Below are 15078 nucleotides of genomic sequence, written 5' to 3' on the forward strand. Positions count from 1 at the left end.
GGTGGTAACGAGGTGGAATTCAACCCTCTATATGCTTCAGAGGATGGAGGAGCAGCAAAAGGCCATTCAAGCCTATACATCTGGCCATGATATAGGCAAAGGAGGTGGAATGCACCTGTCTCAAGCGCAGTGGAGAATGATTTCAACGTTGTGCAAGGTTCTGCAACCTTTTGAACTTGCCACACGTGAAGTCAGTTCAGACACTGCCAGCCTGAGTCAGGTCATTCCCCTCATCAGGCTTTTGCAGAAGAAGCTGGAGGCATTGAAGGAGGAGCTAAAACAGAGCGATTCCGCTAGGCATGTGGGACTTGTGGATGGAGCCCTTCATTCGCTTAACCAGGATTCACGTGTGGTCAATCTGTTGAAATCAGAGCACTACATTTTGGCCACCGTGCTCGATCCTAGATTTAAAACCTACCTTGGATCTCTCTTTACGGCAGACACAAGTCTGCAGAGGTTCAAAGACCTGCTGGTGACAAAATTGTCAAGTCAAGCGGAACGCGACCCGTCAATATCTCCTCCTTCACATTCTCCCGCAACTGGGGGTGCGAGGAAAAGGCTACGAATTCCGAGCCCACCCGCTGGCGGTGATGCAGGGCAGTCTGGAGCGACTGCTGATGCTGACATCTGGTCCGGACTGAAGGACCTGCCAACGATTACTGACAAGTCGTCTACTGTCACTGCATATGATTCTCTCACCATTGAAAGAATGGTGGAGGATTATATGAGTGACCGCATCCAAGTAGGCACGTCAGACAGTCCGTACGTATACTGGCAGGAAAAAGAGGCAATTTGGAGGCCCTTGCACAAACTGGCTTTATTCTACCTAAGTTGCCCTCCCTCCAGTGTGTACTCCAAAAGAGTGTTTAGTGCCGCCGCTCACCTTGTCAGCAATCGGCGTATGAGGTTACTTCCAGAAAATGTGGAGAAGATGATGTTCATTAAAATGAATTATAATCAATTCCTCCATGGAGACATTCACCAGCAGCAATTGCCTCCAGAAAGTACACGAGGACCTGAGATGGTGGATTCCAGTGGGGACGAATTAATAATCTGTGAGGAGGGGGATGTACACAGTGAAAGGGGTGATGAATCGGACGATGATGATGAGGTGGACATCTTGCCTCCGTAGAGCCAGTTTGTGCAAGGAGAGATTGATTGCTTCTTTTTTGGTGTGGCCCAAACCAACCAGTCATTTCAGTCACAGTCGTGTGGCAGACCCTGTCGCTGAAATGATGGGTTCGTTAAAGTGTGCATGTCCTGTTTTTACAACATAAGGGTGGGTGGGAGGGCCCAAGGACAATTCCATCTTGCACCTCTTTTTTCTTTCATTTTTCTTTGCGTCATGTGCTGTTTGTGGAGTATTTTTTTGAAGGGCCATCCTGCGTGACACTGCAGTGACACTCCTAGATGGGCCAGGTGTTTGTGTCGGCCACTAGGGTCGCTTAGCTTAGCCATCCAGCGACCTCGGTGCAAATTTTAGGACTAAAAATAATATTGTGAGGTGTGAGGTGTTCAGAATAGACTGAAAATTAGTGGAAATTATGGTTATTGAGGTTAATAATACTATGGGATCAAAATGACCCCCAAATTCTATGATTTAAGCTGTTTTTTAGGGTCTTTTGAAAAAAACACCCGAATCCAAAACACACCCGAATCCGACCAAAAAAATTCGGTGAGGTTTTGCCAAAACGCGTCAGAACCCAAAACACGGCCACGGAACCGAACCCAAAACCAAAACACAAAACCCGAAAAATTTCAGGTGCACATCACTAATATATATATATATATATAGATCTGCAGCCTTCTAGACATTGATTGATGTTTATAGTATTGTGCTAATGTATTTAGGCATTATTTCTGTTGGTTTGTGTTTATTTACTTTTTTAGGGCACATGATTAGTTGTCTTGGTTGGTTGACAACTTAAAACAGTGCTGGTTGTTTGGGCAACATTCAGAATTACAACAGTCAGAATTTGACACCGCTATGTCGACAGACAAATGTCAACGCATTTGAATTGATGACATAGTTGAAATGTCATTAGCGTTGGGTTACAATTTGTAGCTGTCAACATTTGTTGACATTGTCACAGTCCACATCTCGCACATAATACCCACATAATACTCAAATATACTCATTTGCTTTGTATTTATTTCTATTGATTTCAGTTGTATTATTTGGAGTTTAATAACATCCTGTACCAGAGTGTAGAGACTACTAGTCACTGTCCAAATGCCATCCTGGAGCAGATATGTGACTATGTGCATTCCATAAACTACCACTGCAGTCCTGGTCAGGTGAACATTATGGGGGTAATACAGACTTGATTATAGATGTGCTAAATTTAGCACATCTACGATCACTTTTACAGACATGCGGGGGGACGCCCAGCACAGGGCTAGTACGCCCCGCATTTCTGGCTCTGCCCCCCCTGCACAGGTACAAACGCATCGCACGGCGGCAATGCTTTTGTACCTGAAGAGTAGTTCCCAACCAGCGCAGCTCCTGCACGCTGGCAGGGAGCTACCCGTCACTCTCAGGGTTGCAGCGGCTGTGTGTGACATCACGCAGCCTCCGTGTCCTGCCCCCTGCATGGGCCGGGCACGCCTGCGTTGCCCGGACCGTGCCCCCCAAAACGGCGGCCCAATGCCGCCGGCCTGCCCAGCGAACGTCTCTGCCTGTCAATCAGGCAGAGGCGATCGCTGGGCTGAGATGCCGATTGCATCTCTGACTTGCACCGGCGCACTGCGGCGCCTGCGCAGGTCAGACCTGATCGCCCACTGTGCGAAAACGCACAGCAGCGATCAGGTCTGAATTAGCCCCTATGTACGAATACACAAGTTCTGATTATGCTAGTCTGCTAATTAACACCATTAACTTCTTGATACAGTTTGGACTACTACTCTGAGAAGGACCTTTGTATCCTATTGTGAAAAATCATTATTGAATAAGAGGAAATTTATTGATAGTTGTTTAGTGCCATCAACTGAGTGCAGTATTTAATTGTGGAGTTTAAAGTAAGTGAAATTGACACAGTGATAGCTAACGGTGTCGAATAGCAACAGAGAGAATATATTTGCAGATATTGTTTAAGAAGTCTATATATTAATAGCAGGAGGAAGAATTTTATGAGTGACATATATCTATGATGCCATTGCCATCATATATCAAATTAAAGGTCTTGGTCCATAGATTTGGTTGCTTCATTTCGGAGTGATGTGGAACATGTGACCTGCTGGGTAGTCTGGAATCTGTGACAGTTATATGCAGCCACCCACAAAGGAGGGATTTTTCTAAATTCCACTGCAAAGGGGGTGAAAAGGGGTAAAATGTTCCACCCAGCACACCTTTGCCCGATTGAAACTGGGCACGTCCGCTAGTTTTAATTTAATCACCCTACCATTTTTCAGCCATTCATTCTTCTTTTATTCCCTTAATAAAAACACCCGTTCTCTTTCTGTAGCCCAACTCCCTTTCGCTTGGTCATGTTGTAGGTGGGGTTTCACCTTTTTCTGTCTCGTGTGTTGGCGTTGCTCTCTGCCTCCTTCACAAATATCGGGGATCAACAAAAAGAGCCACACTCGCAAAACAATGCCACGAAGCATGACTCCACATTTCATAGGCTACCCATTGTCTCAAGATAGTGCAACCTAGCAACAAAATGTTTTATGTTGCTTGTAGGCAAAGTTTAAGTGTCCACAGGATACCTCTGAGGTCCAGTGGCGGCTGCAGAGGTGAGGCTGACTCTCTACCTCTCTCGGCTGCTCTCTTGCTGTCTCAGCTGCTCCCTAGCTGTCTCTGCTGCTCTCTTTCTCTGTCTCTGCTTCTCTGGCTGTCTTCCTCTGCTGCTCTCTTGCTGGTAGTCCTTCATAATCGCAACCCGCCTTACTATCCATCCTCCAGGACATACCCTACTTCCAGCCCCATGGACAGATACTATCCAACCTACCACCACGGCCTCCGAGACTGACCCGCTTCTGAGTTTGCTTGCTCAGCAGGTGGCACAACAAATCTCAATAAGGGCCAGCAGCCATGTGGGGGCCAATGCGTTGTTTCCGTGGGGGCAAAAGTGTATGTATTTTTTCGTGTGCAATGTTTTTCATCTGCGCATGCATCCCAGTGGTGTACATACAAAGCTGCAGTACAGATCCAGACACACATATCAAGAAATGTCTTAAAAATGTGTAACGTGTTCCTGTGTGTATGCAGGGGTTGGCTAGCCAGACGCAGATATAATGTAGTATGAGCGTGTATTTGGAGAGACATGGATGTGTTGGTGAAAGTGGTTGGGTCCAGAGACACTGAATAACTCACATTGGAGGCCATATTCATATGGATGATCTGCACCTAGCATAGGGCTGGTGAATGTTTGAATGCTGCGACCGATGGTGGGTGCCTCAGTTCTTGCATATTTGAAAGGGGTGATCTTCACTTTGCCGACGGCCGGGCTCTCGACGACCAGCATACCGGCGCCGGAATCCCGACCCCTGGCATACCGACACTTCATCTCCCTCTTGGGGGTCCACGACCCCCCTGGAGGGAGAATAGATAGCGTGGCACCGTGTCCGCAACGTGGTGAGTGCAGCGAACCCGCAAGGGGCTCATTTCCGCTTGCACAGCTGTCGGTATGCCGGCGGTCAGGATTCCGGCGCCGGTATGCTGGTTGCCGGGAGCCGGACCGCCGGCATCACATACTACACCCATTTGAAAGCACATCTGTACACCAGGGAAGGGCATTGTGGCTGTATTAGCATAAAGACACAGACACAACTGCAGATAAAGTCGCAAAAGAAAGCTGCAAATGCGTCCAACTCAGAATCAGGCCCTATGCGGAGTGATCTCGCGCCCCTCAACAGACCCCGTCCCCATTAGGGTTGTTTTTTAGAATTTAACGGGCTGATTTTCCATACCAATCTGCCCCTTACTCAGTTTATGCAATCAGGGAGAGGACATATTTAAAATAAAAAATTCTGACGTTCTTATTAGAAGGATGTATAAGCTTCATTTCCTATCCAATTCCCATTTCTATTTGTCATGTGCGGCGGGCACTTTTCGTGTTTTGTGTTTTGGTTTTGGTTCTAATTCGCCACTTGTGTTTTGGTTTTGGATTGGTTTTGCCAAAACAACCCTTTCGTGTTTTGGTTTTGGATCTGGATGATTTTTGAAAGAAAAAACATAAAAACGGCTAAAATCACAGAATTTAGGGGTAATTTTGATCCTACGGTGTTATTAACCTCAATAACATTCATTACCACTCATTACCAGTCTATTCTGAACACCTCACACCTCACAATATTGTTTTTAGGCCAAAAGGTTGCACCAAGGTGGCTGTATGACTAAGCTAAGCGACACAAGTGTGCGGCACAAACACCTGGCACATCTAGGAGTGGCACTGCAGTGTCAGACAGGATGGCAGATTTAAAAAATAGGCACCAAACAGCACATAATGCAAAGAAGAAAAAGAATTGCAATGAGGTTGCTGTATGACTAAGCTAAGCGACACAAGTGTGTGGCACAAACACCTGGCCCATCTAAGAGTGGCACTGCAGTGGCAGACAGGATGGCAGATATAAAAAAAGTCCCCAAACAGCACATCATGCAAAGATGTAAAAGAGGTGCAATGAGGTAGCTGTATGACTAAGCTAAGCGACACAAACAATTGGCCCATCTGGGAGTGGCACTGCAGTGTCAGACAGGATGGCCCTTTAAAAACTAGTTCCCAGACAGCACATGATGCAAAGAAGAAAAAGAAGTGCACCGAGGTTGTTGTATGACTAAGCTAAGCGACACAACCACCTGGCCCATCTAGTAGTGACATGCAGTGGCTGAATGTTGAAAGTGGCCTGCAATTTTTCAGTCCACTGACAGCATCTCCTGCACGCCCCTGTCATTTTTCAAATATTCTGCAATTGGTGGACTTATACGGCAGTACCCCTGGACTAATACAGCAGTACCCCTGGACTTATACTGCAGTGTCAGACAGGATGGCACTTTATAAAACCATGCCCCAAACAGCACATGATGCAAAGATGAAAAAGACGTGCACCAAGGTGGCTGTACGACTAAGCTACGCGACAAAAGTGTGCGGCACAAACACCTGGCCCATCTAGGAGTGGCACTGCAGTGTCAGACAGGATAGCACTTAAAAAAAAAATAGTACCAAAACAGCATATCATGCCAAGAAGTAAAAGAGGGCAATGAGGTAGCTGCATGACTAAGCTAAGCGACACAAGTGTGCGGCACAAACACCTGGCCCATCTAGGGTTGGCACTGCAGTCCCACTGCACTAATGGCGGATACCGGACGCACGTCTAACACCAGCATAGTTGTTATGGCCTCACTAATCTGCTTTGCAACAGGGTATATATATATACGGCAGTATCACTGGAATTTTTATGGCAGTACCACTGGACATATACGGCAGGATCACTGGACTGGATTTATAAGGCAGTACCACTGGAATTATATGGCAGAATCACTGGAATTATACGGCAGGATCACTGGATTTATACAGTAGTACTGCTGGACATATACAGCAGTATCAATGGACATATACGGCAGTATCACTGGACATATACGGCAGTATCACTGGACTGGACTTATACGCCAGTACCACTGGAATTATACGGCAGGTTCACTGGAATTATACGGCAGGTTCACTGGACTTATACGCCAGTACCACTGGAATTATTTGGCAGGATCACTGGAATTATACGGCAGGATCACTGGATTTATACGGCAGTACCGCTGGACATATACGGCAGTATCAATGGACATATACTGCAGTATCACTGGAAATATACGGCAGTATCACTGGACTCATACAGCAGCACAGGGACACCACCACTGGACTGATGCAGGACAACACAGCACCACTGCAATAGACTGGACTTATACAGCAGCACTGGACATATGGCAGCAGGGGACACCACTGTGACTGGGCTGATGCAGCACAACACACCACCACTGGACTGATGCAGCACAACACAGCACCACTGTATTGGACTTATACAGCAGCACTGGACATATGGCAGCAGAGGACACCACCACTGTGACTGGACAGATGCAGCACAAGACACTACCACTGAGGACAGAGACACGTCCTCTCTCTACACTCTCCAATGCCAAAGTGAAAATGGCGGGGACGCGTGGCTCCTTATATGGAATCCAAACCCCGCAAGAATCCGACAGCGGGATGATGACGTTTTGCCTCGTTCTGGTTTCCGAGTCAGGCGGGAAAACCCGAGCCTGACTCGGATCCGGGCTCGTGACGTGTAGTCAGTAGCGGATCTTGCCACAGGCAAGCAGGACTTTTGCCCGGGGCGCCGCCTTCCGGAGGGTGCCGGCGCCATCCGGAGGGCGCCGCACCATAGCAAGATCCGCTGCTGCTGTGCCCCCTGCTGAACACTCTGTCCCGCTGCTGCTGCCGCTGCCCCCCGCTGTGAAGGGAACTAGACGCGTAGCGTCTAGTTTCCCTTCATGGAGAGGACCTTTACTGTGCGGTGCGCGATGACGTCATCGTGCACCGCACAGCAAAGGTCCACTCCACGAAGAGAAACTAGACGCGAGCGTCTAGTTTCCCTTTGTGGAGAGGACCTTTGCTGTGCGGTGAGAGATGACGTCATCGCGCACCGCACATCATTTCACTACTGTACAGGGGATGTAACTGACCACGCCCCTTGTATGAAGCCACACCCCTTTGCCCACCCGGGGCGCTGGAAGACTTAGAACCGGCCCTGCGTGTAGTCCGGGGGGGGGGGGGGGGGGGACCGAACCCGCTCAGCTTTAGATAAAATGTAAATAAATAAAAACTATAAAACATGGGGGGTCATTCCGAGTTGTTCGCTCGGAAAATTTATTCGCATCGCAGCGATTTTCCGCTTAGTTCGCATGCGCAATGTCCGCACTGCGACTGTGCCAAGTAAATTTGCTATGCAGTTAGGAATTTTACTCACGGTTTTTTCTTCGTTCTGGTGATCGTAATGTGATTGACAGGAAGTGGGTGTTTCTGGGCGGAAACTGGCCGTTTTATGGGTGTGTGCGGAAAAACGCTACCGTTTCTGGGAAAAACGCGGGAGTGGCTGGAGAAACGGAGGAGTGTCTGGGCGAACGCTGGGTGTGTTTGTGTCGTCAAACCAGGAATGACAAGCACTGAACTGATCGCAGATGCCGAGTAAGTCTCGAGTTACTCAGAAACTGCACAGAGATGTCTTATCGCAAAATTGCGAATCTTTCGTTCGCAATTTTAAGAAGCTAAGATTCACTCCCAGTAGGCGGCGGCTTAGCGTGTGCAAAGCTGCTAAAAGCAGCTTGCGAGCGAACAACTCGGAATGACCCCCATGATTTTCAAATTTCACAAAAGACTTCTTGTTACTGGACATGCTTACTCTCAGTGTACTTTATGTTAGTGATGAGCACCGGAAATTTTTCGGGTTTTGTGTTTTGGTTTTGGGTTCGGTTCCGCGGCCGTGTTTTGGGTTCGAACGCGTTTTGGCAAAACCTCACCGAATTTTTTTTTTGTCGGATTCGGGTGTGTTTTGGATTCGGGTGTTTTTTTTCAAAAAACCCTAAAAAACAGCTTAAATCATAGAATTTGGGGGTCATTTTGATCCCAAAGTATTATTAACCTCAATAACCATAATTTCCACTCATTTTCAGTCTATTCTGAACACCTCACACCTCACAATATTATTTTTAGTCCTAAAATTTGCACCGAGGTCGCTGGATGACTAAGCTCAGCGACCCAAGTGGCCGACACAAACACCTGGCCCATCTAGGAGTGGCACTGCAGTGTCACGCAGGATGGCCCTTCCAAAAAACACCCCCCAAACAGCACATGACGCAAAGAAGAAAAAAAAGAGGCGCAATGAGGTAGCTGTGTGAGTAAGCTAAGCGACCCTAGTGGCCGACACAAACACCTGGCCCATCTAGGAGTGGCACTGCAGTGTCACGCAGGATGGCCCTTCCAAAAAACACCCCCCAAACAGCACATGACGCAAAGAAAAAAAGAGGCGCAATGAGGTAGCTGTGTGACTAAGATAAGCGACCCAAGTGGCCGACACAAACACCTGGCCCATCTAGGAGTGGCACTGCAGTGTCACGCAGGATGGCCCTTCCAAAAACTACTCCCCAAACAGCACATGACGCAAAGAAAAATGAAAGAAAAAAGAGGTGCAAGATGGAATTGTCCTTGGGCCCTCCCACCCACCCTTATGTTGTATAAACAGGACATGCACACTTTAACCAACCCATCATTTCAGTGACAGGGTCTGCCACACGACTGTGACTGAAATGACGGGTTGGTTTGGACCCCCACCAAAAAAGAAGCAATTAATCTCTCCTTGCACAAACTGGCTCTACAGAGGCAAGATGTCCACCTCATCATCATCCTCCGATATATCACCGTGTACATCCCCCTCCTCACAGATTATCAATTCGTCCCCACTGGAATCCACCATCTCAGCTCCCTGTGTACTTTGTGGAGGCAATTGCTGCTGGTGAATGTCTCCACGGAGGAATTGATTATAATTTTAATGTAATTTTAATGATGTTCATAATTTTAATGAACATCATCTTCTCCACATTTTCTGGATGTAACCTCGTACGCCGATTGCTGACAAGGTGAGCGGCGGCACTAAACACTCTTTCGGAGTACACACTTGTGGGAGGGCAACTTAGGTAGAATAAAGCCAGTTTGTGCAAGGGCCTCCAAATTGCCTCTTTTTCCTGCCAGTATAAGTACGGACTGTCTGACGTGCCTACTTGGATGCGGTCACTCATATAATCCTCCACCATTCTTTCAATGGGGAGAGAATCATATGCAGTGACAGTAGACGACATGTCCGTAATCGTTGTCAGGTCCTTCTGTCCGGACCAGATGTCAGCATCAGCAGTCGCTCCAGACTGCCCTGCATCACCGCCAGCGGGTGGGCTCGGAATTCGTAGCCTTTTCCTCGCACCCCCAGTTGCGGGAGAATGTGAAGGAGGAGATGTTGACAGGTCGCGTTCCGCTTGACTTGACAATTTTCTCACCAGCAGTTCTTTGAACCCCAGCAGACTTGTGTCTGCCGGAAAGAGAGATCCAAGGTAGGTTTTAAATCTAGGATCGAGCACGGTGGCCAAAATGTAGTGCTCTGATTTCAACAGATTGACCACCCGTGAATCCTTGTTAAGCGAATTAAGGGCTCCATCCACAAGTCCCACATGCCTAGCGGAATCGCTCTGTGTTAGCTCCTCCTTCAATGTCTCCAGCTTCTTCTGCAAAAGCCTTATGAGGGGAATGACCTGACTCAGGCTGGCAGTGTCTGAACTGACTTCACGTGTGGCAAGTTCAAAAGGTTGCAGAACCTTGCACAACGTTGAAATCATTCTCCACTGCGCTTGAGACAGGTGCATTCCACCTCCTATATCGTGCTCAGTTGTATAGGCTTGAATGGCCTTTTGCTGCTCCTCCAACCTCTGAAGCATATAGAGGGTTGAATTCCACCTCGTTACCACTTCTTGCTTCAGATGATGGTAGGGCAGGTTCAGGCGTTTTTGGTGGTGCTCCAGTCTTCTGTACGTGGTGCCTGTACGCCGAAAGTGTGCCGCAATTCTTCTGGCCACCGACAGCATCTCTTGCACGCCCCTGTCGTTTTTTAAATAATTCTGCACCACCAAATTCAAGGTATGTGCAAAACATGGGACGTGCTGAAATTTGCCCAGATTTAATGCACACACAGTATTGCTGGCGTTGTCCGATGCCACAAATCCACAGGAGAGTCCAAGTGGGGTAAGTCATTCTGCGATGATCTTCCTCAGTTGCCGTAAGAGGTTTTCAGCTGTGTGCGTATTCTGGAAAGCGGTGATACAAAGCGTAGCCTGCCTAGGAAAGAGTTGGCGTTTGCGAGATGCTGCTACTGGTGCCGCCGCTGCTGTTCTTGCGGCGGGAGTCAATACATCTACCCAGTGGGCTGTCACAGTCATATAGTCCTGAGTCTGCCCTGCTCCACTTGTCCACATGTCCGTGGTTAAGTGGACATTGGGTACAACTGCATTTTTTAGGACACTGGTGAGTCTTTTTCTGAGGTCTGTGTACATTTTCGGTATCGCCTGCCTAGAGAAATGGAACCTAGATGGTATTTGGTACCGGGGACACAGTACCTCCAACAAGTCTCTAGTTGGCTCTGCAGTAATGATGGATACCGGAACCACGTTTCTCACCGCCCAGGATGCCAAGGCCTCAGTTATCCGCTTTGCAGCAGGATGACTGCTGTGATATTTCATCTTCCTCGCAAAGGACTGTTGGACAGTCAATTGCTTGGTGGAAGTAGTAAAAGTGGTCTTACGACTTCCCCTCTGGGATGACCATCGACTCCCAGCAGCAACAACAGCAGCGCCAGCAGCAGTAGGCGTTACACGCAAGGATGCATCGGAGGAATCCCAGGCAGGAGAGGACTCGTCAGAATTGCCAGTGACATGGCCTGCAGGACTATTGGCATTGCTGGGGAAGGAGGAAATTGACACTGAGGGAGTTGGTGGGGTGGTTTGCGTGAGCTTGGTTACAAGAGGAAGGGATTTACTGGTCAGTGGACTGCTTCTGCTGTCGCCCAAAGTTTTTGAACTTGTCACTGACTTATGATGAATGCGCTGCAGGTGACGTATAAGGGAGGATGTTCCGAGGTGGTTAACGTCCTTACCCCTACTTATTACAGATTGACAAAGACAACACACGGCTTGACAAATGTTGTCCGCATTTCTGTTGAAATACTTCCACACTGAAGAGCTGATTTTTTTGGTATTTTCACCAGGCATGTCAATGGCCATATTCCTCCCACGGACAACAGGTGTCTCCCCGGGTGCCTGACTTAAACAAACCACCTCACCATCAGAATCCTCCTGGTCAATTTCCTCCCCAGCGCCAGCAACACCCATATCCTCCTCATCCTGGTGTACTTCAACACTGACATCTTCAATCTGACTATCAGGAACTGGACTGCGGGTGCTCCTTCCAGCACTTGCAGGGGGCGTGCAAATGGTGGAAGGCGCATGCTCTTCACGTCCAGTGTTGGGAAGGTCAGGCATCGCAACCGACACAATTGGACTCTCCTTGTGGATTTGTGATTTCGAAGAACGCACAGTTCTTTGCTGTGCTTTTGACAGCTTAAGTCTTTTCATTTTTCTAGCGAGAGGTTGAGTGCTTCCATCCTCATGTGAAGCTGAACTACTAGCCATGAACATAGGCCAGGGCCTCAGCCGTTCCTTGCCACTCCGTGTGGTAAATGGCATATTGGCAAGTTTACGCTTCTCCTCCGACGATTTTATTTTAGATTTTTGAGTCCTTTTTTTACTGATATTTGGTGTTTTGGATTTGACATGCTCTGTACTATGACATTGGGCATCGGCCTTGGCAGACGACGTTGATGGCATTTCATCGTCTCGGCCATGACTAGTGGCAGCAGCTTCAGCACGAGGTGGAAGTGGATCTTGATCTTTCCTTATTTTTGGAACCTCAACATTTTTGTTCTCCATATTTTAATAGGCACAACTAAAAGGCACCTCAGGTAAACAATGGAGATGGATGGATACTAGTATACTTATGGATGACGAGCGACTGCCGACACAGAGGTAGCTACAGCCGTGGACTACCGTACTGCGTCTGCTAGTATAGACTGGATGATAATGATATAAAAAGTATATATATATCACTACTGCAGGACAGGTATATATTGTATAATGATGGACCTGCTGGACACTGTCAGCACTGCAGACTCCTAAACTACTAGTATGAAGAAGATAGAAAAAAAACCCCACCACAGGTAGGTATACAATTATGGACGAGCGACTGCCAGTGCCGACACAGAGGTAGCTACAGCCGTGGACTACCGTACTGCGTCTGCTAGTATAGACTGGATGATAATGATATAAAAAATATATATATATCACTACTGCAGGACAGGTATATATTATATAATGACGGACCTGCTGGACACTGTCAGCACTGCAGACTCCTAAACTACTAGTATGAAGAAGATAAAAAAAAAAAAAACCACCACAGGTAGGTATACAATTATGGACGAGCGACTGCCGACACAGAGGTAGCTACAGCCGTGGACTACCGTACTGCGTCTGCTAGTATAGACTGGATGATAATGATATAAAAAATATATATATATCACTACTGCAGGACAGGTATATATTATATAATGACGGACCTGCTGGACACTGTCAGCACTGCAAACTCCTAAACTACTAGTATAAAGAAGATAGAAAAAAAAAAAAACACCACAGGTAGGTATACAATTATGGACGAGCGACTGCCAGTGCCGACACAGAGGTAGCTACAGCCGTGGACTACCGTACTGCGTCTGCTAGTATAGACTGGATGATAATGATATAAAAAATATATATATATCACTACTGCAGGACAGGTATATATTATATAATGACGGACCTGCTGGACACTGTCAGCACTGCAGACTCCTAAACTACTAGTATGAAGAAGATAGAAAAAAAAAAACCACCACAGGTAGGTAAACAATTATGGACGAGCGACTGCCAGTGCCGACACAGAGGTAGCTACAGCCGTGGACTACCGTACTGCGTCTGCTAGTATAGACTGGATGATAATGATATAAAAAATATATATATATCACTACTGCAGACCAGGTATATATTGTATAATGACGGACCTGCTGGACACTGTCAGCACTGCAGACTCCTAAACTACTAGTATGAAGAAGATAGAAAAAAAAAACCCACCACAGGTAGGTATACAATTATGGACGAGCGACTGCCGACACAGAGGTAGCTACAGCCGTGGACTACCGTACTGCGTCTGCTAGTATAGACTGGATGATAATGATATAAAAAATATATATATATCACTACTGCAGACCAGGTATATATTGTATAATGACGGACCTGCTGGACACTGTCAGCACTGCAGACTCCTAAACTACTAGTATGAAGAAGATAGAAAAAAAAAAACCACCACAGGTAGGTATACAATTATGGACGAGCGACTGCCGACACAGAGGTAGCTACAGCCGTGGACTACCGTACTGCGTCTGCTAGTATAGACTGGATGATAATGATATAAAAAATATATATATATCACTACTGCAGGACAGGTATATATTATATAATGACGGACCTGCTGGACACTGTCAGCACTGCAGACTCCTAAACTACTAGTATGAAGAAGATAGAAAAAAAAAAACCCACCACAGGTAGGTATACAATTATGGACGAGCGACTGCCGACACAGAGGTAGCTACAGCCGTGGACTACCGTACTGCGTCTGCTAGTATAGACTGGATGATAATGATATAAAAAATATATATATATTACTACTGCAGGACAGGTATATATTATATAATGACGGACCTGCTGGACACTGTCAGCACTGCAGACTCCTAAACTACTAGTATGAAGAAGATAGAAATATAATGAATGACGGACCTGCTGGACACTGTCAGCAGAATGCGTTTATAGAATAAATAAAAAAACACCACACGAGTGTTTAACTTTTTCAGGCAGACAATATACTGGTGGTCACTGCTGGTCAGTCACACTGGCACTCTTGCAGCAAAAGTGTGCACTGTTAAATATGTACTCCTGCTATAACTGCTCCCCAGTCTCCCCCACAATTAAGCTGTGTGAGCAGTGAGCACTACTCAGCACAGTCAGATATACATAGATGATATTATCATGCAGCACACTGAGGCTGAGCACAGATATGGTATGTGACTGTGTATCGTTTTTTTTCAGGCAGAGAACGGATTATATTAAATAATAAATAAAACTGGTGGTCACTAGTATAACTATCAGCAAAACTCTGCACTCTCTGAGTACTCCTAATGCTCCAGTAAATCAAGTGTCTCACTCTCTATCTAAACAGAGAGGACGCCAGCCACGTCCTCTCCCTATCAATCTCAATGCACGTGTGAAAATGGCGGCGACGCGCGGCTCCTTATATAGAATCCGAGTCTCGCGATAGAATACGAGCCTCGCGAGAATCCGACAGCGGGATGATGACGTTCGGGCGCGCTCGGGTTAGCCGAGCAAGGCGGGAAGATCCGAGTCTGCCTCGGACC

At 47.0% G+C, this 15078-nt stretch overlaps 1 long non-coding RNA gene across 1 annotated transcript in view; it reads left to right on the forward strand.

Moving 5' to 3' along the window:
- Positions 1-15078, forward strand: part of LOC134928866 (uncharacterized) — a 290670-nt gene that overhangs the window by 84900 nt on the left and 190692 nt on the right. The gene's annotated exons all lie outside the window — the stretch shown is intronic.

This window comes from Pseudophryne corroboree, chromosome 5, assembly GCF_028390025.1.
Source record: "Pseudophryne corroboree isolate aPseCor3 chromosome 5, aPseCor3.hap2, whole genome shotgun sequence".
Taxonomy (NCBI): Eukaryota; Metazoa; Chordata; class Amphibia; order Anura; family Myobatrachidae; genus Pseudophryne; species Pseudophryne corroboree.